The sequence below is a fragment of the Heterodontus francisci genome, chromosome 6, assembly GCF_036365525.1.
Source record: "Heterodontus francisci isolate sHetFra1 chromosome 6, sHetFra1.hap1, whole genome shotgun sequence".
Lineage (NCBI taxonomy): Eukaryota > Metazoa > Chordata > Chondrichthyes > Heterodontiformes > Heterodontidae > Heterodontus > Heterodontus francisci.
This window is the reverse complement of record NC_090376.1, coordinates 26,127,701-26,146,487: the sequence shown is the minus strand read 5'-3', so window position 1 is coordinate 26,146,487 and position 18,787 is coordinate 26,127,701. Positions and strand designations below refer to the sequence as shown.

Genomic DNA, 18,787 nt, shown 5'->3' with positions numbered 1-18,787 from the left:
GCTAGTGATCCAGGTGAGTTTCTGTTAAACACTGGCAGACGTTGGAATTGGTCCTTTTACTATACTTTACTATGTGAATAGCATAGATGAATTTTAGATGAATTTAAGGGGAAGCTAGATAAGCACAAGGGATAAAGGAATAAAAGGTTATACTGATTGGGTAAGAGGAAGAGGGGTGGACCAGATAGAATGTATACTAAGCCATTCAGTCGATGTAATTCTATGTAACTATTTCCTGCTATTATTTCTTACCAAATATGCCATATTTAATTTCACAGATATACAACACTTATTTTCTTTAACTTTGCATGTGGTGTTGTGTGCCAGAAAGATCAGAGGTTAGCTGAAAGCCACAGAACAAATTATTCCTTTCAATGGCTGAATGTGTGCCACGTACTTCAATCTTTTACAGAATGCTTCAGTTAATGATAAACCATTAAATGCTCAGTCACGGAGATCAGCCAGTATTTGTTAAAAGTGAATTTCCCCTTAGCAAGGTTAACCACAAAAGGTTATTACAGTATCCATGGAATCCAAACAAACCTTATGAGGGGGCACAGACTGTCCTACCATTAGTATACAGATATTATCCATTTACAGACATGAGAGCTCATCCAGCAAAGAAAATGTTACTTCTCCTGAATTAGAATTTAAATTGATGAAGACAAAATTATGATGTCAGAATCAGTTGAGAAAGAGGAATGAAATTTCAGTGTCTTCCAAAGGAAAAAAAATCTGGACCTAAGGTGAGTGAACATGTTCTATATAATTCACAAGGCTTGAAAATGAGTGTAAGATTGGAATGGCGATAAGTCTCCAGCAGTGTTTGAAATTAACACTAGCTGCTCTGTGCTACAACTGAGGAGACTGAAAACAATTTTTTTTTAGATTGTGTAAATTTAGTTTATTATATATTGTGCTTAACTACGTAGGTTAGAAGGTAGACTGATTAAATAGCACCAATTTTAAAATGTGTTCTGCGGATGTGGGCAATACAACCATATTTATTTCTCATATTTAGTTGCCCTGAGAAGGTTGTGGTTGTCCTTCTATTTCTTTTCTTTTACAATTGAGTGCCTTTCTAGGCCACTTCAGAGGGCATTAAGATTCAAGCACATAGAGTGGGATTGGAGTCACATATAAACCGGACCAGGAAGAGATGGCTAGTTTCCTTCCTTGATTGGCATTCGCAAGAGATGTGTTTTTAAACAATCTACAAACTTTTATGGTAATTTTACTAATGTCCAGCCACAGCGTTCCCATCTATTTGTGTGCCTGTGCAATTGAGATTGTTAACAGCCCAAATATCTTTCTTCATAAAAATACACCACACAATATTTTTAAATATGGCATTTAGTGAATTTTACTTTAATTTTGTCATAATCAGAAGGTTCTCCAGTAATAGAAGATAAAAAATGCAAGTCACTGATGGGTTTCTACAGATCTCCTCATAGTAGTGATGTCGTGAGGGATGTATAAATGCAGAGTTTTAGGGAAACATATTAAAGCGTGACTACCCGACCAGACCCAATAACATGTGTCGGGTTCAGGTCGGGTCGGGTCCCTCTTCTGGGTCCAGCATTTGGACTCGGGTCAGGTCGAGCTGGACGTGGACAGTGCTGCCTTGCTCCGGGAATTAATCTTCAAATGAACATTCAGGGCGTCAAGGCGGGAAATGCACAGTCTGGACTCTACACTCTGCAGTAAAGCTTGGCTACCCGACCAAACCCGACTACATGTGTCAGGTTCGGGTCGGGTCGGGCATTTAAAAACATTAAAGGACTCAAGCCTGAGTGGGGTTCGGGTTGGCTGTTGTCGGGCCCGAATCGGGTTTTAATTTTATACCTGAGCCAGGCTTTAAAACATATAGCAAAAACAATGTATTAAAATGGAAGATTTTAATTTTTATAGACTGGGGGAAGAAAAACAGCTCAAGGCAATGAGTATCTAGCAGTATACACTGACCAGATCACATTAGCGCATCAAGATTCTTTCTTTCTAACACAAACACAATAACCAGCATTCTAGAAGTGGTGTACAGATGAAAAAAACTCTATATTTAGTTAACTTAGAGTCATAGAGTCATACAGCATACAAACTGGCCCTTCAGCCCACTGCGTCCATGCTGACCATAATGCCTATCTATACTAATCCCACCTGCCAGCATTCATTCCATATCCCTCTATGCCTTGCTCATTCAAGAAAAGGCTTAGTGAAAGTTGCCAAAATCTCTGACAGCAGTGGATACAGCATAGCAAAAAAGGATGAAAGACTTGCATTCTATTGCACTTTTCATGAATCAAGATGTCCCAACACGCTTAATAGCCAATGAAGTACTTTTGAAGTGTAGTCACTATTGTTATTTAGGAAACAGGGCAGCCAATTTATGCACAGGAACTCCCACAAATAGCAAACTGACAATCAACAGATAATCAGTTTTTACAATGTCGATAAAGGGCTAAATATTGGCCAAGAAACCAGAAATAACTCCACTGCTCTTCTGCAAAACAGGGGATCTTTTATATCCATCTGAGAAAGCAGCCAGGGCTGCGGTTTACCATCTCATCTGAGAGAGGGCACTTCTAATGGTGTCTCACTGGAGTATCAGCCTAGAATTTTGTGCTCAAGCCTCTGCAGTAGAACTTAAACTCCCAACCTTATTACTTAGAGGTGAGATTGCTACCAACTGAGCCTTGACTGACAAAGCATCACCACAACAGGCACTGCTTCCTGAGGCTATCACAGCACTGGTTAAATTAGAAGGCGAACACCTATAAAATTTCATACCCTGAAAATACCCCTTTAAAACTTGTTGATTTAAGCTTGACAATGATATTGTTTCCTTGATATTGAACACAGAAGCTATGGTACCCCTCTCATAAGGAGGTATGGTGTTAATTTCTATATATACTAGGTTATGAACATTATTATTTCTCGTAATCAGCTTTGAATTATCACACCATAAACTTGCAGTGATTAGATCAGAATTGCCAAGACTTCATTTTTACTGCAAGGAATATCCTGCCTGCTGGTGGCTGCCATGACAACATAAATCAGCGAAGAAAAACTGTCTGATCATACTGGTGGCATTTATGGAGGCAGAAGAAAGTAACATGAATGTTGGAATGATTTTAATGCTATCATCTTATTTTCAGATTCAGGTGATGGATATAAGCTGATTGCACTTCACTAATGTTTTATGACATTATGCAAAATTCTCTTTCAGAATAGTATTGCAAACATACTAAAGGATTTGATTTAATTTCATTTTGGATGCTTGGCAAGGTGAAGAATATCAGTACAAGGAATTTTTACCCAGTTTCTGACACTCCCAGAATAGGTCTCGCTCAACTGGCTGAAAAGTAAAGCTGTCTTAATCTGCCTCAACAATATACTTTAACCCCACCTTTGGGGTAACATCCTTTTCCATATGAGAGATTTTTTTCTATTTCCCACACTAATAATCCTTATCGATGGCAGAAACTAGACTGCTAATTATTAGCTGTAGTGCTGTGAGCCCATACCAACCAGAAACTGGATTGAGACAGCTCAAACCTTGTTCACATAAGACCGTCATGCCCATTAATCTGGAATGGGTTCAGATCAGGGTTCCAGAGGTGAAGGATCAGTGTACTAGCCCACTGGCCACTTAGTCCTCCAGGTAGTTGGTCAATATGTGTTGTAGTAAGTATGAGTAAGAGGAGCTAAGACTCTGATATGTTACATGCTGTATCTCATGTTATATCTCATGAGCAGTGCAAGTGAGGTATATTGCATAACACTGGCTCACTCATGCCAACCAGATTATATTATCAGCACATTTTCTATTCCTCTGTAACTAAAAACACCATTACTTGCACACAGAACATGGTGGTAGAGTGGTTATACTGCTGGACTAGTAATCCAGAGAGGTTGTCTAATAATCCAGAGAATATGAGTTCAATGACAGTTTGAGAATTTGCATTCAGTAAAAAGAAATCCCACACCAACATGATTGAATCTTCACTGCCCTTTGGAGTGGTCTAGCAAGTCACTCAGTTGTATCAAACTACTACAAGCCACACATGCTGCACATCATTACTTTCTCAGGGAAACTGAGGATGGACAATAAATGCTGGCCCTGTCAGCAAAGTCCACATTACAAGAATGTATTAAAAAAACACAAGCGAACACTTATTGATACAAATTTGGTAGCCCTGTACTTTGACACATTTGATATGGCAGTCATACTGTAACAAGGAATCATATACTGGGATACCTGGCTTTCAACGGCAAATTTTATTTCACACATTAAATTTTGAGATTTGGTGGTGGAGTCGAGACACTATTGCAAAATTCAGAACCTTCAGGCTAAATCCAGGTAATTGATATATCATGTTATTTCTCAAGTTAGAAGTAACATTTCACACATTTAGTATTAAAACCATACTGGTTTACAAATGTGAATAACACTTTAAAAATATTGATATTAGGCAATGGGCAGGTTAGGATTAAAATACATTTTAAAATCCTTGTTATGAATTAGAAAATGTATTACTTGTTTATTTTCTATGTATTAAAGAGAAAACTCCCAGCAAATCAGCAGATTGCTTTTTCTTATATCTCAGAGATCTAACCCATTTATGCTGAATTAGAATAACTCATTTAACTCTCTTTGAAGGTAACACATTGAAATATTGTACACTACCGTAGCTAACAATTAAATTTGTTTAGAACAGATAGCAGACAGAAATATTGTATGTGCATTTATTCCAGTATTCTAAAATATTATTTCCTATTGTTGCCGTAGGTAAAGAGACTGATCGAGATGTGTGAAAGCCACAGGGATGAAACAGGAAGGTTCCAGATTTTCATTGTATTGTCTGCTGCAATATTAAACCAGTAAGATTCTGTTTGCTAAAGGCAACTTTCATAAAGATTGTTCCTATATGACAGGAAATTAAGTGGAAAAAGATCACAAGACTGTTAGTTTTCAGTTGTGTTCATTGTTCCAATAGATGTTCAGAGTATATATAATTACATAAACTGATGCTTCTGTCTTATCAACAGAGAGTGTGTCATTTTGAAAAGCCTTACAGAAGAAGCTGCGAGAATCACAAATTCTTTTCAACAGTCATCCTAGCTGTAAGTATTGAAAAATTATCACAAATACCACATAATATTTTATCTACACCTTTGCTTTCGTCATTCATTTAATTGTAAATAATCTGATCAATAATTTAGCCGATAGAATGGGTTTAGCTTTGTGACATCTTATTGCACTAGGTGGCAGTCTACTCCACACATTGACCATTGTGAAGAAATTATATATTCAATTGGAAGTGGCTTTTAGCAGTTTATAATCATATCCTCTGTTTTATTTTCCCGCCCACATATTATCACTATACATCTAACTTGTTTACTTCCATCATTATTTTAACATTGTAACATATTTTGCCAGTGACTATGAATAGGAATAACATCAATTAACATTTAGAGAACTGTGTAATCGAAGACAGACAACACATATTTTTCAAAGGCAGACTAAGTTTGATTAATTAATAGTATTGATCAAGGAAATTACCAAGGGCATACACAAATGGTGTGCAATAGAGGCAATATATATGGACTTTCAGAAAGTGTCCCAAAAAATCGCAAATAAGAGATTTGTTACAAAGTTAAGGCACATAGTGTTAAAGGTGAAGTAACAATATGGATAGAAGGTTGTCTGAATGGTAGAATCCAGAAAGTAGGAGAAAATGGATGTTTCTTGGATTGAGAAGATGTACTGTGTTACAATCTATCTTGGTCTTCATAGAAATCAATGTTTTGCAAATGGACATAGAAGGAATGACAAAGATTTGTCCATAACAAATTAGCAACATAGAAAACTTTGAAGAAAATATAGGAAACTACAAGTGGGGGCAGATAAGGGCAGGATAGACAGGTGCAGTTCAATATAGATATCACCATCTAGAAGGCTCCAAGGCTTGAAGTTATGGTGGGTGAATATTCAACATTTTATAGTTAGACTCCTCTGGCTTGTTGACATCTTAGAGCGTCCAGTTGAATGGGATCCCAGCACAAGCTCACAGTCAGTCTCTTTGGCGCCTCCCTGCATCTGGATGTCCTGGGCCTGATTGGCAGGAAATTGAAGTGGGAGGTTGGGAAAATCATGTTCCATTTCATTTACATGGGTGCTTTGGGTTGACACATATTGCTGGGGGAAGTCATGCTCTGCTCCTTAGAGAGTTCCTGGGAATCCCTAGCAATGTAAAGTGGAGGGGGGTGGGGGGTGACAACACAATGGGTATCAGATCCATTTTAGCTGACCCATCCACCTAGAGAATAGATGTTTCTCCAGGGCAACTGCCAAGAAAATTGACTTCTGGAAAGTCTAAAAAAATACACTTAAATTAATGTAACAAAGAGGTTACATCAAACTACAAAACACTGTAGAGACAACTTTAAGAAAAGCAGAAGGTACTTTCGTGTGCATCCTTTTAAGGTCATAGCTCTGTGACAACGTAATCCTCGGCCTACCGAGCAACAAAGCAGGAACCAAAAGATATGCCCCCTATTACATATGTGCTGGACCATAAATAAGGCTTATTCTGTGGAGCAGCAGGAACCTCTTGCTTCCTCAGCATTACTGGCTTGTCTGCAGTGCAAGTCCCAAATTTCCATCTCCACTTTGCTTGACGTGTGCCTGCTCCACAGGTGCATGGGCGCAGAATTTCCTTTCAGAAAGGATATTGGACTTGGGGAAAAAGTGCAACATAGATTACCTAGTTTGATGCCAGGAATGACAAGATTTACTGGAGCAGTGCAGCTTAATGAAACTTTTAATAGCAATTATCAAAACTATGAAAAAGAGTTTGATAGAGCAAGAAGTTCAGGAGTACTTTCATTTGGTAGTAATTAGGAACAAGAGGGCATAAATTCTCAATTAGTACTAAAAATATAAAGGACGATGCTAGGAGATTTTTTTTTCCAGCAGAGAGTTATTAGGATATGGAATGCATTACTGAAAGTGACTAATTGAATCTGACTCCATTGAGATGTTTGACAGGAAACAGTAATGCAACAGACTGATAATGCAATCTTGGTACTCATAGCACCACTGTGTATCTGGCACCAGCATCTGAATTATGGGATGCTGTGGTTTTACTGAGTGTTCAATGTGCCCCAGAACTGTTCTTGGCATTCAGACCATATGCATGTGCTGTATGCTAGATTCATTAAAAACCCCATAATATGGTTGAAAAGCTTTGAACAGCATGTCAGATGCTCAGTGCATGTGCGAAATGAGAACTACAAGGGAGGCACCTTCCCAATGTTGGGTTTTTGCTGTTAAACTGGTCTGATTCCTTTGATGTTTCTGCCAAGGATGATGATGCTGATTGTAGTGCTTTGCACCCCACTCCATCCCCAAGCTGAAATTGGCTAATTCACTATACCAAACTAGATGCTGCATATTGGGGAACTAGATTGAAATTGGATATGCAGGCTTCAACAATTTCATTGTTGTTCAGTGGCCTGCTCCCACATGGATGTTTAGATGTTTTGCATAGTGTCTAGCAGCAAAGGAACGGCAGGATCTGGGGCAGATGATGATGCCTCACAGATTATGTCTATCTCAATTACATCTAAGCACTCTGCTGAAATGGATACCGTTGTAACATACAGACCTGGTCAGCCACTGCATCAATACCTGCAGCACCTCCAGTTGCACAGTCATCTACTAACCCAGCACAAAGAAGTCCTGGCCACACCCATCTCTAGAAGCATACATTGACAAGCAGCAGCTATCCATCTGACTTTCTCCTCCCACTGGGAAGGAGCACACAGTTAGAAAGTAAAAGACACACACCATGAAGAGTGGTCATTCCTGCAAGGTCGCAGAAGGATGACAGCAACAGTGGAATCACAACCCAACAGCAATTAGCACTTTGGGGATGGAATTATTGGAGATGAAACTGGTGAAGAGTAGTAGGGCAAAATAGGCACGAGCAAATTGGCAGCCCGTTTTACAAACCTGCAATCTTCTTATCCATGGCAGTCATCGCCATCTGCTCCAATGTCATTCCCCTGCTCTTTCCTCATACCCTTTAATATCTTCCTTCAATATTTTATCTGTAAATGCTAATGCAGTCCTGTCAGAGGCACGAGGATCAGTGCTCCTTTGGACACACTGCATGCATCTGCAGCATCTATTGCTGACCATCTTCCAAAATATTATTTTAAATAAATCATCAACTGATAATGTAAGATTTGTTTGAAATGCATATGTATCAGGGATGGAATATTCAGTGTTAGCAGCTCTTAAAAGGTTGCTGATCACCCTAAAAGGGGAATTGATCCAAAATTGGAAATGTCAGAAAGAAACCACAAAGGCAGAACAGCACCATTTCAAAATACTAATTAGGCTCTTCTTCTGGAGGAGGTACCTCAGAGAAGAGTAGATCTTTTCTGAGTGGCGAGGTACCATCCAGTCAATAGTACTGCCAGAGCAGCCTAGATGGAAGTAAAAAGAGATTTAATGCTGTTTCACCTGTGACTCAAACCTGGGAGAAGGTGAAGGAAAGGTTTCCTGGTCCATGCAAGGTAAGTGAAATGACAGTTTTCACATTTCAATACTGTTATCTTACAACGCATCTTATTAGCACTTCTATGAAGAGTGCAGGAGGGCATGCCAAGAGCAGCACCAGGCATACCTCAAAATGAGGTGTCAACCTGGAGAAGCTACAACATAGGACTACTTGTGTGCCAGACAGTGTAAGCAGCATGTGGGCGGCACAGTGGCGCAGTGGTTAGCACCGCAGCCTCACAGCTCCAGTGACCTGGGTTCAATTCTGGGTACTGCCTGTGTGGAGTTTGCAAGTTCTCCCTGTGTCTGCGTGGGTTTCCTCCGGGTGCTCCGGTTTCCTCCCACATGCCAAAGACTTGCAGGTTGATAGGTAAATTGGCCATTATAAATTGCCCCTAGTATAGGTAGGTGGTAGGGAAATATAGGGACAGGTGGGGATGTGGTAGGAATATGGAATTAGTGTAGGATTAGTAAAAATGGGTGGTTGATGGTCGGCACAGACTCGGTGGGCCGAAGGGCCTGTTTCAGTGCTGTATCTAAACTAAACATGCTATAGACTAAGCGATCCCACAACCAACGGATCAGATCTCAGCTCTGCAGTCCTGCCACATCCAGCCGTGAATGGCAGTGGACTTGCCAAACAACTAACTGGAGGAGATGGTTCCAAAAATATCCCCATCCTCAATGGTGGGGGAGCCCAGCACATCAGTGCAAAAGAGAAGACTCTAGCATTTGCAACAGTCTTCAGCCAGAAGTGCCAAGTGCATGATCCATCTTGGCCTCCTCCTGAAATTCCCAGCATCACAGTTGCCAGTCTTCAACCAATTCAATTCACTCCATGTGATAGCAAGAAACAACTGAAGGCACTTGATACTGCAAAGACTATGGGCCCTGACAACATTTCGACAATAGTACTGAAGACTTGTGCTCCAGAACTTGCCCTGCCCCTAGCCAAGCCGTTCCGTACAGTTACAACCCTGGCATCTACCCTGCAATATGAAAAATTGCCCAGGTATGTCCTGTACACAAAAAGCAGGACAAATCGAACCAGACCAATTACCGCCTGATCAGTCTACTCTCGATCATCAGTAAAGTGATGGAAGGTGACGTCGACAGTGCAATCAAGCAGCACTTGCTTAGCAACTACCTGCTCAGTGACGCTCAATTTGGGTTCCGCCAGGGCCACTCAGCTCCTGAGCTCATTACAGCCTTGGTTCAAACATGGACAAAAGAGATGAACTCAAGAGGTGAGGTGAGAGTGACTGCCCTTGATATCAAGGCAGCATTTGACCGAGTATGGCATCAAGGAGCTCTAGCAAAACTGGAGTCAATGGGAATCAGTGGGAAAACTTTCCGCTGGTTGGAGTCATATCTAGCGCAAAGAAAGATGGTTGTGGGTGTTGGAGGTCAATCATCTCAGCTCTAGGACATCACTGCAGGAGTTCCTCAGGGTAGTGTCCTCAGCCCAACCATCTTCAGCTGCTTCATCAATGACCTTCCTTCAATCATAAGGTCAGAAGTGGGGATGTTCGCTGATGATTGCACAATGTTCAGCACCATTCGCGAATCCTCAGATACTGAAGCAGTCCATGTAGAAATGCAGCAAGACCTGGACAATATCCAGGCTTGGGCTGATAAGTGGCAAGTAACATTCATGCCACACAAGTGCCAGGCAATGACTATCTCAAAGAAGAGAGAATCTAATCATCTCCCCTTGACATTCAATGGCATTACAATCACTGAATCCCCCACTATCAACATCCTAGGGGTTACCATTGACTAGAAACTGAACTGGAGTAGCCATATAAATACTGTGGCTACAAGAGCAGGTCAGCGGCTGGGAATCCTGCAGCGAGTAACTCATCTCCTGACTCCCCAAAACCTGTCCACCATCTACAAGGCATAAGTCAGGAGTGCGAAGGAATACTGTCCACTTGCCTGGATGAGTGCAGCTCCAACAACACTCAAGAAGCTCGATACCATCCAGAAAAGGGCGGCACAGTGGCGCAGTGGTTAGCACCGCAGCCTCACAGCTCCAGCGACCCGGGTCAATTCTGGGTACTGCCTGTGTGGAGTTTGCAAGTTCTCCCTGTGTCTGCGTGGGTTTTCTCCGGGTGCTCCGGTTTCCTCCCACAAGCCAAACGTCTTGCAGGTTGGTAGGTAAATTGGCCATTATAAATTGCCCCTAGTATAGGTAGGTGGTAGGGAAATATATAGGGACAGGTGGGGATGTGGTAGGAATATGGGATTAGTGTAGGATTAGTATAAGTGGGTGGTTGATGGTCGGCACAGACTCGGTGGGCCGAAGGGCCTGTTTCAGTGCTGTATCTCTAAACTAAAAAGCAGCCAGCTTGTTTGTCACCCCATTTAGCACCTTTAACATTCACTTCTTCCACCACCGACGCAAAGTGGCAGCAGTGTGTACCATCTTCGAGATGCACTGCTGTAACGCACCAAGGCTCCTTAGACAGCAACTTCCAAACCCGGGTCCTCTCCCACCTAGAAGGACAAGGGCAGCAAATACATGGCAACACCGCCACCTGCAGGTTCCCCTCCAAGCCACAGACCATCCTGACTTGGAACTATATCGCCATTCCTTCACTGTCACTGGGTCAAAATCCTGGAACTCCCTTCCTAACAGCACTGTTGGTGTACCTACCCCACATGGACTGTAGCGGTTCAAGAAGGCAGGTCACCATTCAACGGCAATTAGGGATGAATAATAAATGCTGCCCTAGCCAGTGATGCCCACATCCCATGAATGAATAAAAAAAATTCCAATGTAAACTTGGTGCAGCATTAAAAAGAGACAGTGCACTGCTCTCTAGTAATGGTTAACTACTTTCAAAATGCTTAGGGATGTCCATGTTATAGTAGGGCACTGTGAAGTGATACCATCATAATGCAGTTGCCCTGTGGCCCATGAAATGTTGCAAGGAACAAACATCAAGCAAGGTTCTGTCAGGGGCACCTGCATTTGGAGGGTGCTCAGGCCAGGAAAATGAAAGGGGTTTCTCCTCCCATCATAGGCAAATCATACTTCTAGCACAATGCACCTGTCTGTATTCAGCAGAGAAACATCAGGAGTAAAATCCTCCTTTGCTCTTCCTAGTAACACAGCGTGACGCTTGAACGGTATGCTGGTGGGTGAGTTCCGTAATGCTGGATCCCTGTCCATTTTTACAACCAGCCAATTTTTCATTGTCAATTCCAAAAGATAGTGGAAGTGCCTGCTCTAAAATTAGCAGGCCTATTTACATGAGGCAGCAATGATTATGGAGGTCAATTGTTCATCATTCCCATCTCTTTCTATAACTGAACCGCAAACATACAGATAAAAATGGACAAGTGGCATTGTTGGCAGTGAGAAAAAGGAAAGCTGATTTAAAATGCCCAGTAGATGCTTTAACAAAAATTAACAGGAAGCTTATTTCTCAGTAAATTTTGATTTTTTTCCCCCCCACTGTAGACAACTCCTTTACCATATATCTTTGTGCTTACTCCCTAAATAATGAGTTCCCAATCAGACATGGGACTACCACCATGAGCTCACCCCTAATAATAAAATTAGACTGACCCTGGAAAATGCAGTGGGGTCAGCCCACTTCAATTCTGGAAGGCAGGAATCACACTCTACCATTTGCCACTATGTCTTATGATCTGGAGGCATTAATTATTCAGTTTGCTAAGGCTCTGAATTAGGTTTTGTCCTCGATAAAGCAAAATATCAGTGCTCAAAACATAATTCTTCCCCTTACCCATCCCTAGACTGGCTCCTGATTCATTTCTATGATATTCTTTCTTGTTTTGCATTAAAGAAATGCAGTAGGGGGTTTTAAATGTGGATCTTATTAGGATGCTGGGGAAACAACAAGAATGGCAACTTGCATTTTTATAATGCCTTCAGCACACAAAATATGTAACAGCATCTTTACAAATTAAGAGATAGATTTGAGAGAAGTGATTGAAAGCTTCACCAAAAAGATGGACTTTGGAGGAGTTCCAGGGAGCAAGACTGAGGCTTTATACTCTACCAGTGGTAGGGCAGAGGGAGGTTGGGTTGCAAAGAAGACTTGAGGGTATGGGATTAAAATTATTTTTTCTGAGGCGGTTTCAGGGGTCAGGTACAGTGAGGAGAAGACTTAATTAAAAGTAGTTTTATGAGGTGGTTACAGGGGTAGGGTATAGTGAGGTCATAGAGGAATTTGAAGATGAGTGTGAAGATTTAAGATGTAATACATTGAGAACAAAAGCCCATGTAGGTCTGTGAGGATGGCAGTGATGCATAGGTAGGGTTTAGTGGTCAAATGGGTTTTTATGGATTTTGAACAAGAAAAGAATTGGATTAAACATCACGAAAGGTGACAAAAGCATGGATATGGCTTTCAGTAGTGGTGGGGCTGAGGTAGGGGTGGTGGCAGAGATGGACGTAAGCAGTTTTGATGAAGAAGAAGATATGGAGTTTGCAGCTCAGCTCAGGGTTAAACAGGATGTGAGGGTTCCATATGGTCTTGTTTGACTGAGTGGGAGGCCAGGCAAGAGGATGGAATCAGTATCAAGGGAGCAAAAGCTTCCCTTGATTGAGGAGTCCTTGCACAAATCAAAGTTGTAGAGTGGTTCACAGGTGACAGAGGGCACTAAGCAAGAATGAAAGAATTAATGGCAATTAATACTAAGGTATTGTCAAAAACTAGATTTTTAGGAGAGTTTTGAAGACATTGAGCTAGGTCAATTGGTCTTGAGAAAGAATTCCAGAGCAGAAGGGCATATATTGATAGTCTTTGATTGGAATGGAGAGAGTACAAAGCATGCTGTAATGAATGTAGAGACAGAGAAAGTGATTGGTGCCTCTCAATCCTGCATTTATGGTTCTGTTTCTATGCTTTCCAACTAATTTGCCTGGCAGCAAATATTTTCTATAAAATTCCCCGTTCAGTGACATCATGAATGGAGAGTGCTGATGTCATCAGAATGGGGATTCTATTCAAAATGTCTGCTCCTAACCAGCAATTTGAAAGCACAGGGATAATAAAAGACTGACATGGATCAGTAAGAATAGGTATCTTTCACTGGTTTTACAAATACTGAAGGATAAATGAAACAAGCATGGAAATGAGATCAGAGTGAATTGCTGCAATGGAAGACTTAGCACTGTCAAAGGCACAATGGGCAAAACAACCTACTTTCTGTACTGTACTTTCTATGATTCTATGATCTTACACATCTGATTTAAGAATCTGTGAAAATGTGGTAGACTGTTCTTTTCTGTGATCATTTTATGAATATATTTTTTATTCTTTACAAGCATAAAGAAAACCAAATCCTAAATTATGATTTGGAAACTCTACATTGGAAAAGACCAGTGTAGCCTAGAGATAATGATCTCTACTACATTTGAGTTTAATGTGTGGTAGTGTTTACATTTTAAAGTTATACATACGAATTAAGTTGTTTAAAATGTAAATCACCCACTTTATAATGGGCACTCATTTTTAATCCATTGTTGCTGTAAATCCTTAAATTAACAGTGGTTCCTCGCACTGTGTTTAAAATTTCTGTGCCGAGCAGTTCGTTGTCAGAATACCTTATAGAGTTTACCAGTTCACAGCAATTTTCGGATGTTAGTCACAAATTGAGCACTCATTTCCACCAGACTGAACAGGTGGCTGCAATACAAATATTCAATTCTATGCCTTGAACTACTAACATCTAATTGACTAAATCTTTGCGGATGTGTTTAAATGGAGCATTGCTTGTTGAATATCTATTCCAGAGACCTTATCTGAAAATGCACAGATTTAATTTTTTTCACGTATTCTGCACCTCCCATTTATGAAGCACAAAACACAGTACAAAATTAAGTAAATAATTTATTTTTTTAATGCAATTTATATTAAAACCCTTGCAGGTTACTTTAATTACAGTAATCTGTTAACCACATTAACTGAATATTAATATGAATGGTACAATATAAAAATAACTACATTCTGAAAAACAACAGCATCTAAGATAGTAGTTTGTTAAACATGGTCACTCACTGAGGCCAAAACAAAGGAGCTCCTTATTAAAACTGCCGGTAATTCAAGGCATAGAATTGAATATTTGTATTGCAGCCATCTGTTCAGTCTGGTGGAACTGCATGCCAAATTTGTGAATAACATCCTACAATTCCTGTGAACTGGTAAACAAGTCCATCCAGTCCTTGATAAAAAAAAACTCTTCTGTAAACTGCTCCTCTACAGAAACCTCTTGACAATTCCTGCAGAGTAATCTTGACTGCATTCAGAATCTGGTTCAGCTTTATCTAATGAGTACTCTAATTCGAGCCTTTTTGATTCGTAACACAGCAGCTTAGATTTCCCAATTGATTCGCTTGATAAACAGGTGGATGAATTGGACAAATGCAATTAGAAAATGGTGCAAAGATCTGTAAAAGATAAATCTCAGCCCATTTAGTGTATCACACGTATTTCTTGTTCTGGATTGCATCAGAACTTAACTTTAATATTTTAATGAAGTCCCCATGATATTATTTAAATGTGACATTGATTTATGTTCCCACCCATTGAAAGTGGGTGCCCAAGAGGCAGAGATACATTGGGAATTATGTTCCAAGAGCTGTTTCTGAACAATTGTCAGAGCATTTTTGGGCCCTTTTTCAACCTTTTCTCTTGTTTTTTGTTGTTCCCAGGAATCATTATGGGATTTGTTGTGGCATGACCATTTCTTTAGCCAACAACAATTGTGCAACAATGGGCTTCCCATTAGGAAGCCTTCTGATTGGAATGATGAAAGGAGGACCACAGAGGGATTCCAGAAAATTCTCCTGAATGAGATATTAGCCTGAGTTTTCCCAATCCTGTAATGGTGGGCTTCGCAGCTGGGGGTGGGGGGGGGGGGGGGGGGAGGCAGGGCGCAAAAGTAGTGGGGAGACACATTGAGATGGCTCCCCGCTGCATGGAGGTGGGCAGCCAATTTGCATAGCTAATGCCCCAATTTTGTGGCCTCACCAGCATTTTGCTGGCGGTGGAGTGGCCGGCCATGAAGATGTGAGGAGGCCATCAGCTCAAGGGAGACGGCCTCCCTGCAGCAAGCTGGCAGGCCAGTGGAGTCAGAGGCTCCCTGCCTCAATGATGGGGCCGTGGGCAGAGGCCACACTTGCGGCCCAAAGGATCCAGTTATTGGGGTTTCCCCTCCGCTAACGGCTTCGAAACCTGATAATTTTTCACTCAACTGAATGCCCCTGAGGGCGCCTCCATGTTGAGACGTTCTTGCAGTCCCCAAACTGCCTCAGCAATGCCTATCTCTCCCAGTAGAGCTGCCGAGGCTCCAGAGCTGCCAGCCCACTGATTGGGAGCCCGCCATCCTCAATTGGATGGCAAGCTCAGAGGCAGCCTCTTGGAAGATTGCAACTCTGGTCTCGCTGCCAGCAAATGTATGCTTGGGACCCCCTATTGGTCCCAACATTGGCATCCTGAAACCCATGGCAAAATCCAGCCCATTAAAACTATGTCTCGCATACTTGTTTAGATTTATATTAACAATACCATGGCAATATTCAAAGAACAGCAAAGATTCTCCAACAGAACAAATAATTAATGGTCATGCATCTCATCAAGTGACCTTGCTATGTAAGAAATGGTTACACTTCAAAGTAATACTTTGGATATGAAGACCTTGAGATTATAATGCACTATATATATGTAAGCTCTTTCTTTCTTATTTCATGTTAATAGTCAAAGTAATCTGGTTATATGTATATCTGTGCATCACAGCACTTTAAGACCTAAATTATGTCTTTCCTACATCTCTCTAGTAAATATAACATGCAGTGATGCTGAGCCGATTGGTCAATGACATAATCGAACCTATCATGTAATCTCAAGCGTCTGAAGTACTGTCATGCTTCCAGCATTATCTGGTGTCGACTCATGAGGCATACTCAGTGCTTGATGCACTCAACTAACTATTCATTGGATGGGTGGGAAACATTTATCTTTGGGTGTTTATCTCTTAGCCATTTTTTTTAGCCATAGGAAGAGAAATGTTACATTCAAAAATTATCTGATGTAATTTTGCTGCTTTAGATGTCAGTGATCTTATTGGTGTATAATACACAATTTAGTAGTTGTAAAAAACATTTGTCTTATGCATCGTGATTTTCTTTCGCTCCAAAAATAGATTTTCTTGTGAGATTTCAGTGGAAAGAGAACACGCCACTTTTGAAAGAAACTTATTTGAACAAAAGAGACAACGGACTGTGTTTCTGTGTGGTTACCTGATGGGGCTGTGCTCTGGGAAATCATCCTGTAATGTTGCTTCAGGCATGAACAAAGACAATATACATGTGGAGGATGTAGAAAGTGCAAGAGATGTGGAAAGTTTTGCTGAAGGAAACCTTTTAAAAACACATGTCAAAAGCGGGTCAGATGGTAGCACCACTGCAGAATCGAGCATCACCAAGCCGAACACTAAATTATATCCAGGAGTATTTAGAGAGAAGATGGTGGAATCTGTGTCCTATGTGAATGAAAATGATGGTTTAGAGATAATAGATATTGATTAAAATTATATTTTCTATGTGTATATAGAATTGCATAAGCTGTTTAATGTATTTTGTATAAGTAAAAGACAAATCCCGCATTTTAAGCGATTTTCTGGAAGTTGCTTTGTAAAAAATAATTTTGAATGCTATAAAAATTTATTTTTGTAGATGAGATCAACTTTGTTCAGTTGACAGCAGCCTCCTCAGTGTCAAAAACTGTGGTTTCAGGCCGCTTAGCGCCACTTGAGTGCACAATTAGACTGACTTTCCAATATAGTCCTGAGGGAGCTCTGTGTCATTGGACATGCAAACCCTCAGATGATGTTAAACCTATCTGCCTGGTCAGGTGGATGTTAAAGATCCCATGGCGATACTTGAAGGGCAGATGGTTCTCTAGTATCAGCCTACATTTCACGCACAATAAATGCTACTAAAAAGATTAGCTGGTCATTCACCTTATTATGATTCGTGGGACATAACGGGTGCAAAATAGTTGCTGCATTTGCTCTAAATGAGCAGTGTAACTGTATAGCAAAAAGTCATTAAAAATAACATAATAGCATAAAGCTTCAGTCTTTGGTTCTCCCGATGCAAAGTTTTCTGGAATTTAGATGCCTGACTCCCACAATTTTGCCTCCATTATTTTTGCTAGAGGGAATATTGAGTACACGGTGAATACTCAACTTTGAAATACTGCTATGCATTTCCAGTGTGTGAAACTGCTTCAGGAATACTGAAGATGAAAATTACATGCAACAAGGGATAGTAAAAATTCAAATATATATTTTGACACAAAATAGAAACCCAGTAATTCAAATGTCACTCACTTCCAACGTGTGTTACATAAGTTTGAGCTCTCGGATTGCATTGATCTAATTTGCCTTAGTTTTGTTATTTTCTTTAGTTCTTGTAATGAGTTCTTTATGTGGTCTGGTGAACATAAATGAGATGCATGGAGTCCAGTTAGTTGAAGATCTCAAACAGGTTTATTACCGTTACACTATTATGTACAGAGCAAACTATTTACAGAATCTTACTCTGGGTGTTACAGTTGCAGAGTGACCCTGGTTTCAAGTCAAATGATTGCACCCTGGTACTTAGTTCAATAGCAGACTAGGATCGTAAAGGGACATTACTCCTAAAGGCCATACAACAGTTCTCAGCTGGATGGTAGAGCACTTAATGAAAACAAGGCTCTGTTTAGGACAGAAAAGGTCAATATTCACTTTTACTGCTCTAAAGAATTGCACCTCTTTTCAGCAGCTTACAGAATAGTACTCAGAATTATTTAGGCTGTAGCAAGTAAGGAAGAGAGGGATTCATAAACAAATGATTGCACACATTCAGATATAACTGCAGATATAATGAAAGAATGATTTATATTTTGGTTGTTCTATCTCAACAACATATTCTAAACCTAACCATAGCACAGCTCACCCTACTCCACAGTGCAACATGTCGATTTCCTACATTCGTCATCCTTGTGGCCCTATTGAATTAGATTACTAGTTTTCTGCAAATTTAGGACAGTTTTATGTGATGAACTCACTTTTTTTTGAATTCGTTCATGGGATGAGGGCATCGCTGGCTTGGCCAGCATTTATTGCCCATCCCTAATTGCCATTGAGAAGATGGTGGTGAGCTGCCTTCTTGAACTGCTGCAGTCCTTGGGG

General features: G+C 40.6%; 1 long non-coding RNA gene across 1 annotated transcript; it reads left to right on the top strand.

The window, feature by feature from the left end:
- Positions 1-519: 519 nt before the first annotated feature.
- LOC137371200 (uncharacterized) lies at positions 520-18,288 on the top strand. Its single transcript, XR_010975193.1, has 4 exons — positions 520-746; positions 4,790-4,881; positions 5,050-5,124; positions 16,751-18,288. It is a non-coding gene; the product is annotated as an uncharacterized lncRNA (long non-coding RNA).
- The last annotated feature ends 499 nt before the right edge of the window (positions 18,289-18,787 follow it).